At 38.2% G+C, this 21,677-nt stretch overlaps 1 non-coding gene and 1 pseudogene across 1 annotated transcript; one reads left to right on the top strand and one right to left on the bottom strand.

Moving 5' to 3' along the window:
• The window catches only part of LOC112607757, a 78,638-nt pseudogene that overhangs the window by 28,647 nt on the left and 28,314 nt on the right, over positions 1–21,677 (bottom strand).
• Positions 10,425–10,615, top strand: LOC112608791. Its single transcript, XR_003116076.1, has one exon. It is a non-coding gene; the product is annotated as a U2 spliceosomal RNA (small nuclear RNA).

Here is a 21,677-nt window from a genome sequence, read left to right as displayed (position 1 = left end):
AAAAAAAAAAAAAAAAAAAAAAAAAAAAAAAACAAGAGCAAGCTGTGACTCAGATGACTTACCAGCTCTGTTTCCCCCTTATCAATTAACCTAGCAAATGGTCCAAAGCTGATGCTCCAGAATATATGTTCTCTCTTGCAAAGCTCCAATTCCACACCTAACTGATTTATTCAACCAAATGCGTTTATTTGATCATTTGATAAATATTTTCTGAGCACCTACAATGTGTAAGGCAATGTTGTAGGTGCTGTGGATACAGAAGTAGACAGATGGCCTCACTGAAAAGTCGAAAGCTAGCTTTGTGAGTTCCTATTTATTTTCTTTACATATCAACGAGTTTGTGCACTTCCACACATACTAAGGTCAAATGGCAAGTCCATGAAGTGTTCCTTGACTAACTTGGGCCGTGGGTTTCACATCAGCTGATCTTCTGAAATATCCTGTCATGAAGCCACTGCACATTTTCTGTCTAGAGTTGTTACTCATATCTGTCACTGCCTTGAATTAGTATTTAAAGATTTGACTGCCATCTGACTTTTCATATGTTTGGTTTTCTCCTCAACTGCAATAGAAATTATTTGAGGCTGGGCGTGGTGGCTCACACCTGTAATCCCAGCACTTTGGGAGGCCAAGGCAGGTGGATCACAAGGTCAGGAAATCGAGACCATCCTGGCTAATAAGGTGAAACCCTGTCTCTACTAAAAATACAAAAAATTAGCCAGGCTTGGTGGCAGGCGCCTATAGTCCCAGCTACTCAGGAGGCCGAGGCAGGAAAATAGCTTGAACCCGGGAGGCGTAGCTTGCAGTGAACCGAGATCGCACCACTGAACTCCAGCCTGGGCGACAGAGCAAGACTCCATCTCAAAAAAAGAAAAAAAAAAAAGAAAAAGAAGTTATTTGAAGTAAGAAATACATGGCCTGACATAGAATGATATGAAAAGTCCTAAAAAGATATAAAAATAAACCATACTTAACAACTTAACTTTCTTGAAAAGAATATTACATTAAATACAGTCTATCAGCAAAGTTTCATATACAGTAAAATTTAATTGATTTTAATCCAAACTAGATTACTTTATTAATTATAAATTAATTAATATTAATTGTCATCCTCAGTGCAACTTCCAAGAAAATAATTCAAACTATATAGCAAAAGAACATCAAGAGAATTAAGAGATGTTTTTAAAAACACTCTTAGAGGTATATTCAAAAATTTAAAAGTTTCTAACACAAAAAAGCAATAATGGAGAAGTAGTGGAACAAAAAGGACATAAAACATATAGAAAAAATGTAAATGAAAACCATAAATCCTATCTTGTTAGTAATTATATTATGTGTAAATGGATTAAACACTCCAATCAAAATATAGTTATTGACAGAATGGGTTTGGTTTTGTTTATTTGTTTTTGAGACAAAGTCTCACTCTGTCGCCCAGGCTGGAGTATAGTGGCTCACTGCAACCTCCACCTCCCAGGTTCAAACAAGTCTCCTGCCTCAGCCTCCCGAGTAGCTGGGACAGGCGCCCATCACCACATCTGGCTAATTTTTGTAGTTTTAGTAGACACAGAGTTTCACCATGTTGGCCAGGCTGGTCTCTAACTCCTGGCCTAAAGTGATCCGCCCACCTCGGCCTCCAAAAGTGCTGGGATTACAGGCGTAAGCCACCATGCCCAGCCAACAGAATGGATTTTTTTTTTTTAAAAAAAGATCCAACTCTATTGTGTCTACAAGAGACACACTTTAGATTAAAGATACAAAGAGGTTAAAAGTAAGAAGATACCATGCAACCATAACTAAAAGATGGCTGGAGACCCATATTGATAGAAGACAAAATAGACTTTAAGACAAAGAAGATTTTTATGATGATAAAAGACCTAATAGTTATAAACATATAAGCATCTAATACCAGAGTTCCAAAATCCATGAAGCAAAAACTTATAGGATTAAAGGAAAAAATGGACAATTCAGTAATTGTGGTTGGAGGTTTCAGTTGCCCACTTTCAATAAGAAAATAGGAGACTTGAAAAATACTGCAATAAACAAGTCTGTCCTCCAAAAATTTATATGTTGAAACTCTAACCCCCAATGTGACGACATGAGGAGATGAGGCTTTAGGGAGGTAATTACATGATGAGAGTGAGGTCCTCGCGAATAGTATTAGTGCCATTATAAAAAGGACACCAGAGAGCTAGCTCACCATCTTGCTGCCACGTAAGAGTACAGCAAGAAGTCAGCATCTGCAACCTGGAAGAGAGCCCTCACCAGACCCAGTCGGGCTGGCACCCTGATCTCAGACTTCCAGCCTCCAGAACTGTGAGAAATATACTTTCGTTGTCTATAAGCCATCCAGTCTGTGGTACTTTATTATATAGCAGCCCAAAGGGACTAAGCAACCATTATAAACCAACTTGACCTAACAGACATCAATTGAACACTCCACCCAATAACAGCACAATACACATTTTTCTCAAATACATATGGAACATTCTCCAGGATAAACCATATATTATGCCGAAAATTTTAATAAATTTAAATGATTGAAATCATACAAAGCATGTTCTTCAATCACAATGTAATGACATTAGAAATTAATTAGAAGTAAATCTGAAAAATTCACAAATATGTAAAAATTAAACAACATACTCTTAATAACCAGTAAGTCAAAAGGAATACCACAAGCAAAATTACAGTTTGAAATAAACGAAAATAAAGATGATACATGCCAAACTTATAGATGTAACTGAAGAAGTGCTTAGAGGGAAATTAATAGCTATATAAATACCTATATTTAAAAAGAAGAAATAGTTCTTATCACTAACCTAATCTTCCATTTTCAGAAACCAGAAAAAAGAAGAGCAAACTAAACCCAAAGCAAAATGGAAGGAAATAATAAAGATTAGAATGGAAATAAATGAAATAGAGAATATATTAATAAAAACAAGAGTGAAAAGTCAAAATTGACAAACTTTTAACTAGACTGACCAAAAGAGAGAGAGAAGACTCAAATTACTAAAGCTATGAATGGGGCCGTGGGGAGGGAGACCCTCAGGATAAATAGCTAATGCATGTGGGGCTTAATACCTAGGTGATGGGCTGATAGGTGCAGCAAACCACCATGGCACACGTTTACCTATGAAACAAGCCTGCACGTCCTGCACATGTATCCCAGAACTTAAAATTAAATTAAATTTTAAAAATAAAATAAAATATAATAAAAAATGAATGGAAGAGAGGGCATCACTCCCAGCCTTACAGAAATTAAAAGGATAATATGCCACCAAATTAGATAACCTAGATAAAATGGACAAATTCCTAGAAAGACACAAACTACTGAAACTGATTTATAAAGAAAATCTGAATACATCTGTAATAAATAAAGAGGTTGAGTCTGTAATGAAAATACTTTACACGAAGTAAAGTCTAGGCCCATTGGTGAATTCTACCAAACATTTAAAGAAGAATTAACAATCTTTCTCAAACTCATCCAAAAAAAAAAAAAAAAAATAGAAGATGAAGGAACGCTTTCCAATTCATTCTATCAATATAGACACAAAAATCTTCAACATATACTAACAAACTGAATCCAGTCATATATAAAAAGGATCATACACCATGACAATGTGAATCATAATACAAATGCAAAGTCTGTTTAACATATGAAATAAACCAATGTTATATACCACATTAATGAAATGAAGAAAAAAAAGCACATGACCATCTCAATAGACTGACAATTTTCAACAACTTTCCAAAATAAGAAACACTGAAAAAATAGAAATAGAAGAAACATTATCCATTTGATGAAGGACACCTACTAACATCTCACAGTTAACATCACACTTAATGATGAAAGACTGAATATTTTCCCCCAAGATCAGGAACAAGACAAAGGTGTTTGCTGTTACTACTTCTCGTCACCATTGTACTGGCGGTTATAATCAGAGCAAGTAGGCAAGGAAAAGAAATAAAAGCATCCAGACTGGAAAGGAAGTAAAACTATCTCTATTCACAGGCGATGTGATGTTGTATGTAGAAAATCCAAAGAAACCCACACACAAAAAAAATTATTAGAACTAACAAATGAGTTTACCAAGATTGTAGGATAGAAGATCAATATACAAAAATCAGTTGTATTTCTATATACTATAAATTAACCATACAAAAATGAAATTTTTAAAATTTAGTTTATAATAGCATCAAAAAGAATATAATAAATAAATACAATGAATAAAGAGGAATTAAAAGAAATTAATGAAGGAAGTGCAAGAATTGTACACTGAAAACTACAAAACATTATAAAAAAATTTAAAGTAAGGCCTAAATTAATGGAAACGCATCATGAATAAGAAGACTTAATATTGTTAAGATAGCAGTATTCACTAAACTGATTTATAGATTCAACCTAATCCCTTTCATAATCCCTGCTGTAGTTTTTTTTTTTTTTTGCAGAAATTGACAAGCTGATTCTAAGATTCATATGAAAATGCAAAAGACCTGAACAGCCAAAATAATCTTGAAAAAGAACAAAGTTGGAGAACTCACACTTTCCAGGTTCAAAACTTACTGCAAAACTATAGTCATCAAAACAGTATGGACTAGGCTAGTGACCCATGCTTGTAATCCCAGCACTTTAGGGGTGTGAGTCAGGAGGGTTGCTTAAAATCAGTTTAAAACCAGCTTAGGCAACAAAGTGAGATCCCATCTCTACAAAAAAATAACTTTAAAAATTGACTGGGCATGGTGTCACATGCCTGTAGTCTTAGATACTTAGTAGGCTGAGGTGGGAGGATCAATTGAATCCAGGAGTTCAAGGCTGCAGTGATGCAGTGAGCTACAATCATGCCACTGCACTCCAGCATATTGGGACAGAGCAAGATCCCATCTCTAAAAATAATCATTGTGCTCCTGGCATAGAGCTAAACATATAGATCAATAGAATAGAGAGTCCAGAAATAAATCCATACATCTATGGCCAATTGGCTTTGCTCTGACATGCCCAAGACAATCAGTGGAAAAAGAATAGTCTGTTCAACAAATGGCCCTGGGACAACTGGATATCTATGTGCCAAAGAATAAAGTTGGACTCCTACCACACTGCGTATACAAAAATTAAAATGGATCATAAAAAATTTTACTGTAGTAAATAAAAAAAGAAAACATTAGGACAGTAAGAGTGTTAATTTAGAAAAAAAAATGGATCAATGACCTAAGAAAAAGAGCTAACATCATAAAACTCTTAGAAGAAAACTTAGGGGTAACTCTTCATTTGGCAATGACACCAAATGCACAAGCAACAGTAGAAAAAATAGATAAATTAGACTTCATCAAAACTAAAATATTTTGTATATCAGGAACATTATCAAGAAAGTGGAAAAGCAGCCTACAGATTGGGAGAAAGTATTTCCAAATCATATATCAAATAAAGGTTTAGCATCCAAAATAAATGAAGAACTCCCACAACTCATAAATAAAAATACAAGCAACCCAATTTAAAAAATGGGCAAAGGAGGCCAGGTGTGGTGGCTCACTCCTGTAATTCTAGCACTTTGGGAAGCTGAGGTGTGGATCATGAGGTCAGGAGTTCAAGACCAGACTGGCCAAGACAGTGAAACTCCATCTCTACTAAAAATACAAAAAAAAAATTAGCCAGGTATGCTGGTGGGGGCCTGTAATTCCAGCTACTCGGGAGACTAAAGCAGGAGAATCGCTTGAACCCAGGAGGAGGAAGTTGCAGTGAGACGAGATTGTGCCACTGCACTCCAGCCTGGGCAAAAGAGCAAGACTCCTTCTAAAAAAAAAAAAAAAAAAAAAAGTGGGCAAAGGATTGGAATACACATTTACACATTTCCCCCAATAAGATATACAAATGACCAAGAAGCAATTGAAAAGATGTTAACATCATTAAGCAAATCACCATGGGGAAATGCAAATTGAAATGACAGTGAGTTTTATCACTTCACAACCACTAGGATGGCTATAATGAAAAAGATATATAATAACAAGTGTTGGCAAGGATGTGGAGAAATTGGAACCATCATACATTCCTGGTAGCAAAGTAACGGTACAGCTACTTTTCAAAGCAGTCTGACAATTCCTCACAAAGTTATAGAGTTGCCATATGAGCGAGCAATTCCACTCCCAGGCGGGCTTTGATTTCTTAAGAGAATTTTATTTCTTAAGAGAAATCAAAACCTATGTCCACACAAAAACTGGTACACGAATGTTCATAGCAGCATTAATCATAATAGCAAAAAAGTGAAAACAACTCAAATGCCCATCAGCTGATGAATGGATCAACAAAATGTGCTTATTCATATAATAGAATATTATTTGGCCATAAAAAGGAATGAAACACTGACACAGGTTGCAATAGGAATAAATCTTAAAACATTATGCTCAGTGAAAGAAGCCAGTCATGAAAGGTCATACATTGCATGATTCAATTTATATTAAATGACCAGAATAGGCAAATCTATAGATACAGAAAGTAGAGTAATGATTGTCAGTAGCTCAGAAAGTTGTTGTGGGGAAGCCAAAAAAAAAAAAAAAAAAAAAAAAAAAGACTGCTAATGAGTATAGGGTTTCCTTTTGGGGTAATGAAAATGTTCTAAAATTTGATAGTGGTGATGGTTGCACAAACCTGTGAGTATACTTAAAACCACTGAATTGTACAATAAATTTAAAAGGAAAAATGTTATAGTATATGAATTACATCTCAGTAAACTTTTATTTTTTAGAAAATCCAGTCCAAGCCTGGGTAACTTTGCAAGACCCTATCTTTTCAAAAAAAATTAGCCAGACATGGTGGTGTGTCCCCATGGGAGGCTGAGGTGGGAGGATCACTTGAGTCTGGTGGGTCAAGGCTGCAGTGAGCTGTGATCACACCACTGCACTCCAGCCTGGGTGACAGAGTGAGATCCTGTCTCCAAAAAAAAAAAAAAAAAAAAAATCCATTCCATCCTGGAAAACTAGGATAGCGGGATGGTATAGTTAACTGTATTCATTTATCTTTTTAATGTATCACAATATACAGCAAGGTGCCTTGTACCCAGAGGCAACAAAATAAATAGAGGTAGTTCATAATATTTTACATCGTTCGCAAATCATTCCCAATACTAGTTGAAGTTTCTCAAGTGGTTCACAAACTCCTTGAGGCAAAGTCCGTGTCTTAGATTTCATATGCATCCATCATGATTAAATATTGCATTGCAATTACACTAAGCCTCGAAATACTTGCAGTGTAGAAATGCCCAGTACCTTGGTATCTTGACTAACCTATAACTCTTTTTTTTTTTTTTTCTTTTTTTTGAGACAGGGTCTCACTCTGTCACCCAGACTGGAGTGCAGTGGTGCAATCATAGCTCACTGCGCCTTGAACTCCTGGACTCAAGCGATCTTTCTGCCTCGGCCTCTCAAATAGCTGGGCACATGCCACCATGCCCAGCTTATTTTTAAAGTTATTTTCTTTTAGAGTCAGGATCTTGCTATGTTGCCCAGGCTGGTCTCCAACTCCTGGGCTCAAGCGATCCTCCCTCCTCAGCCTACCAAAGTGCTGGGATTAAAGGTGTGAGCCACTGTCCCTGGGCAAACCTATAACTCCTGATTATTCAGGAGGCAGCACCATATAGTAGTTAAGGGGGAGGATGCAGAGTCAGACTATCTAGGTTTAAATCCAATTTCTACAACTTAATAATAATATGATCTTGGGGTCATTTGAATGATGCATTAAAAACAATAATATTAGTAATATGATCTTGGACAAATGGCTTAACCTGTTTGAGCCTTTATTTCCTCATCTGTAAGGACAAGATTAATAATAATAGTCACCACCTGATAGGCTGCGTGAAGTCTTAAATGAATGAAGGTGTGTAAGGCACTTACTTGGCCTGGCTTGTGGTTAGTACTTATTATTCACTTAACCAACATTTATTGAGCACTGATTTTAATTTTCTGTCTCAAGGGAGAAAAGTTGAGAAAAAAAGATACGTAAATAAATCAGTGCAGTAAAGGGCTCTCTGAAAAACATCCAAAGAGCGTAAGAGGGATGGCCAAGGCATGGGAAATCCTGTATGTATAAGGAATGGGGCAGGGCATAGAATATCAAGGAACATGTTATATGAAAACTACCACTACAACACAGTGCTTAAATTTTTTTTTTTTGAGATGGAGTCTCGTTTGGGCACCAGGCTGGAATGCAGTAGCACGATCTTGGCTCACTGCAACCTCCGCCTCCCAGGTTCAAGTGATTCTCCTGCCTCAGCCTCCTTAGTAGCTGGGACTACAGGTACACGCCACCACGCCCGGCTAATTTTTTTGTATTTTTAGCAGAGATGGGGTTTCACCGTGTCGGCCAGGATGGTCTTGATCTCTTGACCTCATGATCCATTAAAATTTTTTAAAAGTATTCATTCCCCAGGTGGACAAAGAAAGGGAAATAAGGACATTCCAAACGGAGCGGGTGATGAGAGGAAAGCTCATTTGTTCAGGGATCTAGGGTTAGCTTAGCAGGACAGGAGCACACCTAAGGTGAGGCACAGTCACAGAAGGAGCCAGATGGCAGCAGGCTCCTTTTCCCTCTTCACCAGGACTGATTGAATCACCAGGTGAATGGGACCCTCCCCTCCCCGTGCAAGGGAGGCACTTTCTTTGGTTGGTTTTGTTTGTGGCATGGTTGTGTCCAAAGGCCAGAGAGCAGAAGACAGGAAGGACGGAATGAACTTTTGCCGGGCTCCAGATGGCTTGAATATTTCTAAAGTATCCTGGTCCTTTTACTGCTGACAAAGCCCGCCCCTGTTCACTGGTCAGTGGTCATTGTGCACCCGGAGGCTCCAGTACAACTGTTGGGAGTGACACGTTTCCTTGATAAATGCATCTGCATCCTGCACAAGCCCAGTTTCCCTTGTGTGCTCCCAGCATGCATTATTCCCACACCGGGCACCAGAAGGGCTGCAACAGGACGGCAGCTCCCAGAGGAGTCCCCTCAATTACCGACAATAAGCCTCTGTACATAAGCCCTCATCAGAGGTGATTATGGCCGCAGGTTAATCTAGCGGTTCCTCCTAATGAATAGCCTGGAGTATTGAAGAAGCCAGAAGTGACCACAACACTCCAAGTTTTTGGAAAACCCCAGCTGGCTAAGTGTCAGCCTTCCTTTAGACCAAACCTTGGTCTGTTGTTAAACCACATCACCCTTTCCTGGAACCCAGCCCTCTGGCTGACACCCTTCTGTGGAGACAGAGTGTCCCTCTTGCGGCTCAGAAATACTACTTAGACCTTTTTCTGCCACAGCATTCCCATGCCTTGGTCTTTCAGCTTCCTCCAATCCATTCTTACGGTCTCTTGAAAATTTGCTACATCTTTTCCCACTCTGTCGTTCCAGTTTATTGTCTCCAGAGTTGTTTTATTATTTATTTTCCTTCAAAAAACCTGAAGCACTTTTCTTTCCCTACTCCTTGATTTCTCAGTTTCTTTCTTTCCCTCTGCCCCTGTCTCTCTTCTCCTACTGCCTCTCTTTCTGTATTTTTTTTTTTTTTTTTTTGATTGGCCTCGGATGAAAACAAACAGGTTAATCACATTGCGTGTGTCATGGCCGTCTCACTAGGTCCCATGCATGGTCCTCTATTAGTTGGTTCCTGTTTTTTTCTGATTGCTTGATTTTGGTAATGTAATAACCTTCCATGAATCTAACAACCACTGGAAAAATGAGGGTCTCACCAGGCACAGAGGCTCACGCCTGTAATCCCAGCACTTTGGGAGGCCGAGGCGGGCGGATCACGAGGTCAACATATGGAGACCATCCTGGCTAACACGGTGAAACCCCGTCTCTACTAAAATATAAAAATTAGCCGGGCGTGGTGGCCCCATGCCTGTAGTCTCAGCTACTTAGGAGGCTGAGGCAGGAGATTCACTTGAACCTGGGAGGCAGAGGTTGCAGTGAGCCGAGGTCGCGCCACTGCACTCCAGCCTGGGTGACAGAGCGAGATTCTGTCTTAAAAAAAAAAAAAAAAAAATGAGGAGCTCAACAATGTCCTCCAGCGATCCACTTGGTGACTGGCTACCCCACCGCCAAGCGCCCCACCCAGAGTAACCAGCTTGCTGAGTCTTGGGCTCCATGTCTTCCTTTCTCATTATACAGCTTAATGCCAGCTACTCAACTATTCTAGCTAAACTACTCTAGTTTTTCAGGTTTGTAAAAAGATGTAGCGCTGTATGTACTCTTTTTCTTTGTTTCTAGTGTTATTTTACAGATTATTTTTTACGTTTTATCTTAAAGGAAGTTCAGGCCGGGCGCAGTGGATCACGCCTGTAATCCCAGCACTTTGGGAGGCCAAGGCTGGCAGATCACTTGAGGTCAGGAGTTCGAGACCAGCCTGGCCAACATGGTGAAACCTTGTCTCTACTAAAAGTACAAAAATTAGCCAGGCATCACTTCTCGGCCTTTTGGCTAATATCAAGTGTAGTATCTGTTCTTATCAGTTTAATATCTGATATGTCCTCTATCCGAGGACAATATATTAAATGGATTTTTGGAAATAAGAGATGGAATAGGAACTTGCTCCGTCCACTCCACTCATTGACCTGGTATTGCAGTACTTCCAGAAACGGTGCACAAAAAAAAAAAATTAGCTAGGCATGGTGGTGTGTGCCTGTAATCCCAGCTACTTGGGAGGCTAAGACAGGAGAATCACTTGAACCCAGGAGGCAGAGGTTGCAGTGAGCTGAGATATCGCCACTGCACTCCAGCCTGGGCAACAGGCAACACAATATACAAGTACAATATATGGTAATATATTATAACATAATATAGTATTATAATATATGCAATATAAATATATTAATTATATGAATATATAATATATATAATTTTAAAAATCATTTGAAAACAAGTTCCATATATCTTACTTTTTTACTCCTTAATATATCCATGTGCATTTCCTAAGAACAAGGAAATGCTTATATAACCACAAATGAGGAAATGTAACATAGATACCATACTTGTTTGTGATATATAGTCCATGGTTAAGTTTTGTCAATTGTTACAATAATACTGTTTATAGCAATTTTTTCAAGGACATAATCTGGTCCAGAACCACATATTGTGTTCAGTTGTTGTGTCTCTTCAGTCTTCTTTAATCTGAAACATTTCTCCGCCTTTTTGTGACATTAACATTGTGAATTTCAGGAGTTTTAACATGTCTGTGACAGGTATTTTATTAATGTGCCTTAATTTATGTTCTCCTGATGTTCCCTTTTGATGGAAATCAGGTTGTGCATTTTGGGCGGAAATACCACAGAAGTGGTGCTATATTCTTCTTAGTAAATCACAATCAGAGGCCCCTTTTTGGTGATACTAGCTTTGATCTCTTGGTTACAGTGCTACCCCGTATCTCCAGATTGTAGGTTTGCATATGTTCTTGGGGGAGTTACTATTTCACTGAATATTACATTGCTAAGATTTATCCATATTGTTACATGTCATCTGTCTCCCTTAAACATTCTCTGTCTCACACACACACACACACACACACGCACACACATACACACAAACACACACACATACACACACACACATAAATTTCCTCATCTTTTTCTTTTTCTTTTTTTTCCTTCTTATCATGTTGCTGTAGTTCAGATATTTGACCCCATAGAATGTCATGTTGAAATTCGATCCTTAGTGTTGGAGGTGGGGCCCGGTGGGAGGTGTCTGGATAATGGGAACGGATCCCTCATGAACGGCTTGGTGCCATCCTCCTAGTAGTGAGTTCTCACTTTATTAGTCCCCGCAAGCACTGATGGTTGAAGACAGCTGGCACCATTCTTCTTGTAGAGTCATGAGCCAAATAAGCATCTTTTCTTTATAAATTACCCACCATCAGATATTCCTTTATAGCAACACAAAGTGAACTAAGACACATGTCTTTCATTTTCCAGCCACATTTTTTACTCAAAATCAATTTGGGAGGATACAACTCCTAGCTAAAGTATGTACTTTCTCTTGCTCAATTTCTACAGACTAGGCAAGGCGCCGTGGCTCACGCCTGTATTCCCAGCACTTTGGGAGGCTGAGACAGGTGGATAACCTGAGGTCAGGAATTCAAGACCAGCCTGGCCAATATGGCAAAACCCCGTCTCTACTAAAAATACAAAAAAAAAAAAAAATTATCCAGGCATGGTGGCGCATGCCTGTAATCCCAGCTACTCAGGAGATTGAGGCAGGAGAATCACTTGAACCCGGGAGGTGGAGGTTGCAGTGAGCCAAGATTACACCACTGCACTCCAGCCTGGGCAATAGAGCGAGACTCCAACTCAAAGAAAAAAAAAATTCTACAGACTAAATCTCCAAAGCTTAATATATAATGTACCAAAAATATGTGTTGCTATGAAAATAGGTGGTCTAGCAAAAAAGCAGGTATCAAAGAGATCAAAAAGGGATCCTTCACCCTTTACTCACTCAAGCTATCAGCATTTATTAACTGAGTAACTACTATGTTCCTAGCACCTCATTTGGCTAGATCAGAGCATGACAAAGAACAAAACTATAAAGGGCTTACAAGCCCGAAGTTCTCCTTCCCAGCAGTGGACATCCTTCTCATGCTTCAAGGCACAGCTCAAATGTCACCTCCTCTGTAAAGCTGTCCTTCACTGCTTCAAACCTAAGTCTTTAACTGGGGACTTACTATCTTCCAAGCACAGCATTAGATGCTTTCATCACAGTTGCACTGAAGGGTAGGTGTTACCATCTTCACTTCTCCAGTGAGTAGTTTGAGAATCAAAATTTTAAAGGACTTAGATGTAGCCATACACTCATTAGGGGACAGGGCCAAAACTGGCCCAGACCTGACTTCCAAGTTGATTGGTTTTCTCATCATTCTGTGATAAGTACTAAGAGAGTTACGTGCTTTTTCCTGAAAACTCATATAACATCGTACTTATAGTTCAATTACAGTGGTTATCACACTGAATTAGATTTAGGTGTGTTTGCATCCCTCCTCTGAAATTAATTTTGAGCTGCTTGAGCATAAGAATTAAGTCTTGTTCATCTCTGAGTTCCCAGAACCTAGCAGAGTAACTGCAAATACAGCCAAGTCTCGTTGTTCACAAATTCCATATTTGAGAATTCACCGAAATTTATTTGTCACTTTCAAATCCATATTTAGTGCACTTTTGCAGACACGTGCATACACAGAGCAGGGAAAAGCTGAAACTCTCAGTGTGCAAGTTTCCAGCGGATGTAAAGCTAGGCTTTGTTCTGCCTCGTTTCACCTTTCATACCATAAACAAGTGTTCTTCCCGCAGTCTGTCTATTGCCATATTTTTTACAGTTTGTGCTTTTTTGTTGGTGATTTCACTATTTTAAATGGCCTTGAGTAGAGTGATGAAGTGTTGTCCAGCATGCCAAAGCACAAGAAGGCTGTGATGTTATTTACAGAGAAAATATATGTGTTAGACAAGTTTTGTTCAGGCACAAGTTACAGCACTGTTGGCCATGAGTTCAATGTCAGTAAATCAAACAGATGTTAAATAAGATGTTATTAAACAGAAACACACATAAAACAAGGTTATGTATTGATTAGTTGACAAAAAATATGACCTTGTTATTTCTCCTAGAGCAATTGTTTAGTATTCACTAATTCATGGAACATAACTACTACAAATAAAATGAACTGTAGTGGGTGATCAATAAATGTACAATGAAAGAATGAAAAAAAAGACACATGTTAGAGAAATGACATTAACAAGTGAAAAGCTGCTTCATGAACTCACACGAAGCCAAACAGATAGAAAAATAAAATTATATATTGATATAATAAAGAAGAGCAAAATTACATAGTCCAGGTCAAAATTATATTATCATATAATAAGGATAACGTACAAAGAAGAAGTAATAAATGACACTTCCTACTCAATTAGAAGAAAATATTTTGCCAGGACTTCTTTCTAAAAGAATGAATTCTTTTTATGCTAATTCAAGTACATCTGGCTGCTCTGGATTTAAGACTCCATAGTAACTTTTCTATTGATATCTCATTGAGCATATTAAAAACCTATATGTTTTATATTTGTAAAAATACAATAGGACTACATTTTGAGCCATTAGAGTCCTCAAGAGCTCACTATCACTCTTTTCATGTTATATTATCAAATGTTTCCTTACTAAATAACACAGCATGATTCTCTCCATTTTATATTTTTTTAATACAGCTATTTTGCCCAGGCTGGTCTGGAAATCCTAGACTAAAGTCACCGTCCTGCCTCAGCCTTCCAAAGTGCTCGTTATAGGCATGAGTGCTGCGCCCGGCCCAATCTCCACTTAAAAAAAAAAAAAGTGCGAGAATGTTTATCTTTGAGATCTTCTTAAGGCAAGGAGAAGAAACATATTGAATCTTTCAACTGATTTTATAAAGCAGATTCTACACTGTAGCACACTGGGAGGGGGCCTGACCTGCCCTTTCCGCAGCCATGTGATTGTGGTGAAAGCAGACATAACATTATGGCTCAAACAGAGCAAAGATGAGCTTACAAAGTACATGGTTTAAGTAACTCCAGAGCTTTGGGACACAGACCTCTTTCTTCAGGACACGTATCTCATGTAACCATAATCATGATTGGTGGTGGGGAAGTTTAAAAACAGAGTATCCCCAAAACCTTCCAGACTTAGTTACACCACAGCTAAATCAGGTGATTCCAACACATGATTCACATCCCACAAAAAATGAAATGTTTACAAAAACAAGACTCTTACAGGATAAAGTAGCCTTTTCTCAAAATCCATTCAAAATTTAAACCGATCTTTCTTTCTGTGTTTTGTTTGACAATTGCTATTACTTATCCTAAAATAAAAGATTCATACATACAATTTTCACACACGTACAATTTTCGCATACAAACACATATGCAATTTTCACATCTAAGTTTCAGGGTTCTGACATATTTTAAATGCTGTTGTCTCAGTATATGTAGGTCATAAATCAAGTGTATTATTATACCGATGTATACATACTTTTTTATTATGGAAATTTACAATCATACACCAAAATGGTAGAAAGACTAGTAAAACAGACGACCAAGTACAAGTCACTCCGCTTTAAAAATTATCAGGGATATTAGATATTACTTTTTTGAACACAAATAAAAGAGTACACAACAACCTGACTTGTCCTGCCAATATCTGCAGCAAACAGAACCACCACTACCAGTACTAAATGCTTTATAGAATATGAGCTGTTTGACCTGAAAACACATTAAGTTTTGATCTGAAATGTCCAGGGGATCAGCTGGTTAGAGCAGCTTTCCTAAACCCCTCGAATAATAAAATTGACACTAAAAATTCATGTTGATTATAGAAATATGACTTTTAATAAGAGATTTGTTATTTATTATTATAAAGTTATGCATTTCATTTTGTAAAACTTGCAAATACAGTCACATAAATTTGCATATAGAAGGGTATTTATGATATTGTGAAATCATAGTTCATTTTCTTTGGTGTGATAGTGTCATAGTTAAGTGGGAATATTACTTTATTTTTAGGAGATACATAATGAAGTATTTGAGGTAGAAACGTTATAATGTTTGCAACTTGCTTTCAAATGTTTCAGTAAATTTTGGAGGGTGGGTGGGTGTGGGTATGTGTGTAGATCAGGGACTGGCAAATTTGTTCCGTAAAGGACTAGATGGTGAATATTTTAGGCTATGAAGATCAAGAAGCAAATTCAAAACTATTCTATAGGTACCTATATAACCAGATAAAATGTTGCTGTTTAAAATGTAAAACTCCTTTTTGATTAAAAGCTGTACAAAAACAAATGATGGCCCAAATTTGGCTTTGGACCATGATTTGTCAACTCCTAATATGGATAAATGAATGGATGGATGGATAGATGATAGATAGACGATAGATAGATAGATAGATAGATAGATAGATAGATAGATAGATAAAGTATGAGATCTTGGGGATATCTGGGCTGTTAAAAACTATATATGGGAAAGCATTAACAATTATTGAATCTAATTGGAGGGTATATGGATGTTCATTGTATTAGTCTTTCAAATTTTCTGTATTTTTTTTATGTATTTGCATTTTCTCCCTGTTTTCATAATAAAAACTGGGGAGGGGGAATGTAAATACATAAAAATATAATGAAAATAAATATTATCCATGATATCTCACACGTAGAGATTAGCACCTTTTGCATCTTAGCAAATTACCTTTTTTTTTTCAGTTCCTCCGGAATATGTTTTTCTTCCAACTAAGGTGAGATCCTTCTCCATATAAAATTTTATAGCTTTACATTTTATTTTAAAATTTATTCATAAATATTTTCACATGACTATGGAACAAATGGTTAAAAGGTTTTAACTATTTCTCAGTTGATGGACATTTAGTTTGTTTCCAATCCTTTATCCTTATAAATAAGTATTTGTTAATGTGATTTTAATCTATTAATGTATTACCTTCTTAAGAAAAGGCTCTTGGTGATCATGAGTGTAGATAATGCTATTTTGTTGTGTCAGGATGTTTTACTTTTGAGAGGAAGAAAGAGAAAACATGATAAAAATGGATGATTAATATTGCTGGAAAAAGCATTTCACATCTTAAAGTCCTTGTAAATTAGTTACCTTGAGGGACAAAGTAGATAATATGAATAAGAAAAGTCAATGAAGTTTTTAGTTGTGTAAAATGTGCATAATATAAACATTACCATCTTAACCATTTTAAATGTACAATTTAATGGCATCAGGTACATTCACAGTGTTATGCAACCGTCACCACCATCCATCTGCAGAACTTTTTCACAATCCCAGATAGAAACTCTACACCCATTGAACACTAATCCCCATTGCCCACCCCTGTCAGCCCTTGGTAACCTCCATTCTATTCTCTGTCTCTACAGATTTGCCCATTCTGAGTACTTCATATAAGAGGAATCATATAGTATCTATCCTTTTGTGTTCAGCTTATTTCACTTAGCTTAATATCTTCAAGCTTCATCAATGTCGTAGCATGTATCAGAATTTCATTCCTTCTTAATGCTCAATAGTATTATGCTGTATGTCTATATCACCTTCTGCTTACCCACTCATCATTCAATGGACACTTAGTTTCTTCTTCCTTTTGGCTTTTGTGAATAATGCTGCTATAAACATGGGTGTGCCGGTATCTCTGTGGGACGCTGCTTTTACCTCTTTTGAGTATGTGTATCTAGAAGTGGAATTGCTGTTTAACTTTCGAGAAACCACCAAACCATTTTCCAAACAAAGCTATTTGATAATAAATGTTAGGCATTAATGATCCTTTTCTTTTCGATGTGTGTCGACTTGCTGGCCCACACAGCCAGATCTGGCCCTAGTACCTATCCATCCTTAACTTCCACCTGACTCCCACCCACACTTCATTGAAGTCATACTCACTGCTTGCCCATTTCTGGCTCTTCAGGCATACGCTCTGCCTGGAACATTCTTCCCAGATATGCACAAAGTCCACACACCTCACTTCTCAAGGCTCTGCCCCCATCTCCCCTACTCAGAGAGGCTGTCCTACCTTGACCACCCTGTCTAAAGTAAAAGTAATACCTTGTCAGTCTATCTTCACTTCCTGCTTCTGTTTTCTTTCTAGTACTTACCACTACCCAATCTATTATATGTTTATTTGCCTTTTTCTATCTTTCCAGTTGCATGTAAACTTTAGGAGAGCAGACTTTGTCTACAATGTTCACTGCAGTAACCCCTATTCATAGTCTCACACTTAGTAGTTTTTCCGTAAATATCAGATGGATGATGCAACGAATGAATACCAGACCAGGGCCCAGTCACTAGTCAAGAGTTGGCCTTGATTTTCTAGAAAGATCCATCTCATCGAGGACTTCTTAGACTCATGTGTTCGGTGTATTTGCTGTAGTTGTGATTATGCTACATAGTAATTCCTTCTATACATTTATCACCCATAGGTGTTAAGCTACCCATTTTGTGATAACTTGTTTCTATTTTCTACTTTGAAAAAAATTAAAATTATGAAAAAGTTACAAGAATAGTAGGATGAACACCATACACCTTCTGCCCAGGCTCATCAATGTTAGCAGCTGAACACAGTTGCTTTATCTCCCCCTCCCCCATATATTCATGACTGTTAGTGTTATTCTGAGAATCTTGACAACATTTCTCTTAAACTTCTTGCTAAAACATTTGAACACCACTGAAGGGCTGACTTCCTCAGAGTTTCCCATTTTCACGCTAAATGTCCTCTGAGACCTAACCAATCTTGAGTGGACCAGTTAAATGGCATCAAAAAATGTTAACAAACCCAGAAGCAATTTTAAAGAATAAAGTTAAATTAATTTGGCCAGGCGTGGTGGCTCACGCCTGCAGTCCCAGCACTTTGGGAGGCTGAGGTGGACAGATCATCCTGAGATCAGGCATTCGAGATGAGCCTGGCTAACATGGTGAAACCCCGTTTCTACTAAAAATACAAAAAATTAGCCAGGTGTGGTAGTGCACGCCTGTAATCCCAGCTATTCGGGAGGCTGAGGCAGGAGAATCGCTTGAACCCGGGAGGCGGAGGTTGCAGTGAGCTGAGATCACACCATTGCACTCCAGTTTGGGCAACAAGAGCGAAACTCTGTCTCAAAAAAAAAAAAAAAGAAAAAAAAAAAGCTAAACTGACTTTTTGCCAACCTAAAGTTAACATCATGTATTAGGAGTCAGAGTTAATGGTTCTCTAATGCTGTCTAGGCTTACCCTGTAAAGACACACAGGCAGAGAAAGACAGAGAGAGGGAGAGAGAGAGTTCTGCCCCAAACATGTTTTGCCAAAATAAGCGTGTGGCATGTTAAAGCATCATTTCACACCTCCATTGTAATTTAACTTTCTATTTATATAGATTTTGCTCTGAGTCCATCCTCATTGCAGCTTTATGGGAAAAATCACCAAATCCCTGTACAAAGACCTGCTGGGTGTTTTTCTTTAACTCTACTGCCATCTAGTGTGGAGAAAAGAGAATTCTGGATTCTGCAAAAAAGAATGAATGTGTATTATTTGCTTGTATTCAAACATGTTTTGTTGCAGAATAAATTTGGAAACTATATCCACCCACCATGATCTTCTTGTTTTATTTTGGATTCAGTAAAATTTCTAAGGAAAAAAACATACTTCAAAAATTAGAGCTTATGTCACATTATCTTGAAGGCAAGATGGACAATAAAGCTTGGTTTTCCCAGCGACCCTTTGGCCCATTTGGCGTCACAAAGGAGTTCCCCCTCTTCCTTTACCGCTCAGCTATTTACCTGGTTCTTTGGCATGACTTCTTTGTGATGCTTACTGGTCATTGGCTGTTTCCTGTCACTCCTGTGGGAATGTGAGCTTCCTAAAGGCAGAGATTTTGCCTTTTTTTTTTTCCTTTCCTGCTTTGTTTACTGATATATCCCAAATTACTAGAGCAAAGCCTGGAACATACATAACAAACATTTGATAATTATTTATTCAATAAATAAAGGAATAAATGAAGGAATGGTGGGAACCATTCTAGAAATGGATGTAAAGGCATACTAGGGGACTTCAAAACAGTCATGGGGACCGGGCACGGTGACTCATGCCTGTAATCCTAGCACTTTGGGAGGCCAAGGCAGGAGGATTACCTAAGGTCAGGAATTCAAGGCCAGCCTGGCCAACGTGGTAAGACCCGGTCTCTACTAAAACTACAAAAATTAGCCAGGCATGGTGGTGTGCACCTGTAATCCCAGTTACTCAGGAGGCTGAGGTAGGAGAATCACTTGAACCTGGGAGGCAGATGTTGCAGTAAGCTAAGATCACACCACTGCACTCCAGCCTGAATGACAGAGCGAGACTCCGTCTCAAAAAAAAAAGGAATTAAAGGATAAAAATACCAGCCTGGCCAACATGGTGAAACCCCATCTCTACTAAAAATACAAAAATTAGTCAGGCGTGGTGGTGTGCACTTGTAATCCCAGCTACTTGGGAGGCTGAGGCACAAGAATCTTTTTGCCCAGGAGGTGGAGATTGTGCCGAGCCAAGATCGTACCACTGCACTCCAGCCTGGGCAACAGAGCCAGACTCTGTCTCAACAACAACAAAAAAAGATAAAAATAAAAAAATATAAACTTTATTTCCCAGCATAAGCTTCATCAAGTTCAAGACACTTTTCTAAATGATGATACGAACCATTTTGTCCATCCCTAAAGAACTGAGGGGCCTGAGAATTTAACCATGTTCATGTTGTCTTTTTTTTGTTATTAACTGAACAAAAATGGGTGATCTGTAAAGATTTTTTAAGAATAGAAAACAGAAAGAAGTCAGACAGAGTCAAATCAGGACCGGAAGGTAGGCACCTAATGATGTCTCATGAAAACTCTTGCAAGATTGCCCTTGTTTGCTGAGAGGAATGAGCAGGAGCATTGTCATGGTAGAGAAGGACTCTTTGGTGAAGTTGTGAAGTTTTTCCAGGAGTCTTTCTGCTAAAACTTTGGCTAGCCTTCTCAAAATGCTCTCATAATAATCAGATGTTATTGTGCAGAACATCAACAAGCCAAATGCCTTGAGCATCCCAAAAAACTGTTGCCATGACCTCTGCTCTTGACCCGTCCTCTTTTGCTTTGACTGCACCACTTTCACCTCTTGGTAGCCGTTGCTTTGATTGTGCCTTGTCTTCAGAATCATATTGGCAGAGCCATGTTTCATCTCCTGTTACAAGTCTGAAGAAATGCTTCAGGATCTTTATCCTCTGTATTTAAAATTTCCATGGAAAGCTCTGCTCTTGTCCACAGCTGACCCAGGCACAACTGTTTTGGTACCCATTGAGTGGGAAGCTTGTTCAACTTTAATTTCTTAGTCAGAATTGTGTAAACTGAACCAATCGAGATGTCTAGGATGTTGGCTGTTGTTTGTGCTGTTAATTGTCAGTCCTGATAATGTTGTTCTCCTGTCTATGATGATGGCTGTTGTTTGTGTTGTTAATTAGGGTGTGAACAAGAAAAATTTTTCCTTGCAAATTGATGTGGATGGTCTGCTGCGGCAGGCTTCATCTTCAACAATGTTATCCTTTCCTTTTCTTTTCCTTTTATTTTAAGAGACAAGACCTCGCTCTGTCGCCCATGTCGGAGTGCAGTGGCACCGTCATAACTCCCTGCAGCCTCGAATTCCTGGATGTGAGCAATCCTCCTGCCTCATCCTCCCAAGGAGATCGGACTGCAGGCATGCACCACTGCACCCAGGTAAATTTTCTATTGTTCGTAGAGAAAGGGTCTCGCTATGTTGCCCAAGCTGGTCTCAAACTCTTGGCCTCAAGCAATCATCCTTGGCCTCCCAAAGTGCTGGGATTATAAGCATGATCCACCTCATATGGCCCCGTCCTTTTCTAAAACAAGTTATTCATTTGTAAAATGATCATTTGAAGAACTTTCCCCATCAACTTTTTGTAAAGCATCAGTGATTTTACCATTCTTCCACCTAAGTTTCACCATAAATGTGACGTCTCTTCTTGCTTGAATTTTAGCAGAATCCATGTTTCTCTTATAAGGACCCTTTTCAAACTGATGACTCATTCTCCTTAATGCCTCAAACTAGACCCTGTTCAGACATATTATAATAAATTAGTACAGGTTTATTTGGTGTAAAAAAGAATTTTAAATCCATGCACAGTTTTTTCATAATACATATTTTTCATG

Source organism: Theropithecus gelada, chromosome 15 (genome assembly GCF_003255815.1).
Source record: "Theropithecus gelada isolate Dixy chromosome 15, Tgel_1.0, whole genome shotgun sequence".
In the NCBI taxonomy this organism is placed as follows: domain Eukaryota; kingdom Metazoa; phylum Chordata; class Mammalia; order Primates; family Cercopithecidae; genus Theropithecus; species Theropithecus gelada.
Note: the sequence above shows the minus strand (reverse complement) of the source record. Positions and strands in the feature narration are given on the sequence as shown.